The 2,110-nt window shown below is 39.4% G+C and overlaps 1 pseudogene; it reads right to left on the bottom strand.

The window, feature by feature from the left end:
* Nucleotides 1–1,109: 1,109 nt before the first annotated feature.
* On the bottom strand, nt 1,110–1,841 carry LOC126762864 (cuticle protein 12.5-like; annotated as a pseudogene).
* Between the last annotated feature and the right edge of the window lie 269 nt (nt 1,842–2,110).

Raw genomic sequence — 2,110 nt, 5'->3', positions numbered from 1 at the left:
TTACACAAATACGGTATTTGAAAAATATGTAAATGACGGATAATGAAATCTCGATTATCACTATATCATGCGAGAGTATAAAATGTTCGGTGACACCCGAACTTAGCCCTTCCTTACTTGTTTCTTATTTGTTTTGCTTTTGACAGCACCGGTTCCTAGAATTTCTGTTGCCCGTATAGGCTCCCTTGGGAAAGTGGATTCAGATGATTGTCTCAGTAACTGCTATTCGGAATCGAAATGTCAATATAACCCTGCTTTTTGGCACTTAATTATGTCGGAAAGAAAAAAAATTGTTCTAGCTTTGTTTAATTCCAAAATATTAAAGATATGGCTTCGTTAGCTTTGCCTCAGTTACCATGAAGAAGACAGACTCAAAGCCTATATATCAATTAATGCAATTTCACCTCCGTTGTATGTGCTTATTTGCATATAAAGAAATGACGTGTCTTCTGTCGAAGCGTTTCTCACCATAAAATCAGCTGTTTTTGACTTACACACTCTTTTTGTTTTTCCCTCATCTCATTTTTGCCGTTTACATTGTTTTTTCTCGCTTCTGTGCTGCCAATTAACTTCCCTTCACCGCTCACTCTAAGTCCAATTATATGCAGTCGCATTGTCTTTCAAAAGCTTTTAACAATTTATAATTATGTTTATTTGTTCATTTTATGGATTTGACGATTTTGTTTACTACTAATTGATCTGCTGAGGCTAGGATGACGGCAATGCCATTGTAAATTACTGTTGATCAATGCAAAATTCGGATTTGTTGGCAAATTAAATAAATGTTTGCGGTTTTAAGCCAATTTAAAGATTAGCTCAAATAAACACAAGAAATGTGGATTAAGAAGATATATAAAGTCAATATTAAGTTAATTTCATTGACAGGGCTTTTAGTCATAAAAAATGGCTTTTACGAAGACAAATGATTAAAGAGAAGAACAATTTTTGTTATCTTCACTGACCTTCAAACCCAAATGGCACTTGTAGGCACGCATAACTTAAAATGCAACCGTTTTAATCGCTCTCAATAACTGTATGGTCGACTAAATTTTTACAAAATTTTCGAATATTTTGTCTTAGTTATACGAAACAAGAAAATATTCACTCAATATTTCTCAAAAACCATATTTATTTCACTAAAAATTATTTACACTTAAGCTTTGTAATTCCCACTTTTCCTACCACGCCGCGTTCGGTATACCCTGGGCGTATGAGTATCCTGCCACCGGCAGAGGGGCGCGAAATTTCTTAAAATGGGAGCCTGCGGAAAACACTGTGGGCGCGGCATAACTCGCTGGACCTAAGAAGGGTGACGGCGCAGCAAAAGCCACCGCTGCGCCATAAGCTGCAGTTGGCGCCGCAAATGCGGCTGGTGCGGGCGCAGCTGGAAATGCCAGTGGTGCACCGATATTTGGCGCTTGCTGCTGCGAAGCCAACAGCTGTTGTATATGTGGTGGTTACAGGCAAGCCGGCGGTGACTTTTACGCGTGGCTGAGCGGCATATTTCACAAACGGAGGCGCAGGCGCTGCGTAGTTGTACTGTGGCACTTGCGCATAACCAACAGGGTAAGAAGCGAAAACGAGTGGCTTAGCGAAGGCAGCGGCGCCATAACCCTGCAAGGACGGCGAGTCACATGGTATGGGCGTGGCAAATGCAGCAACATTTGGTGCTTCGTTGAAAACGTGTGGTGCGTCTATATAACTTGCCACGACAGTGTCATGAGTGGTAAAAAGGAGGCACAGCAAAGTTGACAGTAGCTGAAAAAACACATTGAAGATATCAAAAATTGTGATAGCTACTTTTTAGCTATTTTACTTTATTCACTTACTATTTGAAGCATTTTGTTTAGTTATTTCGGAAACAATAGAGTTGTCACTTCCACTTCCTTCAATCGAATGATGGTCCTTTACTTTACGAAAGTGAATTTATACAATAAAAACAGTGTCTTCGGATGGTTGGGTCTCATATTATTCACCGTTATTTACACACTTTATGCTGTACTTTGGATTACACGCAGCAGTAAAACTCCACTTATTGACAAGCTAGTCGTGCCTTCAAATCACGCACAACTCTTCTGCTTCAGAAAGTCTAAATTCAATATCGAAAAAA

The sequence above is a fragment of the Bactrocera neohumeralis genome, chromosome 6, assembly GCF_024586455.1.
Source record: "Bactrocera neohumeralis isolate Rockhampton chromosome 6, APGP_CSIRO_Bneo_wtdbg2-racon-allhic-juicebox.fasta_v2, whole genome shotgun sequence".
In the NCBI taxonomy this organism is placed as follows: Eukaryota; Metazoa; Arthropoda; class Insecta; order Diptera; family Tephritidae; genus Bactrocera; species Bactrocera neohumeralis.
This window is presented reverse-complemented; position numbering and strand designations above follow the sequence as displayed.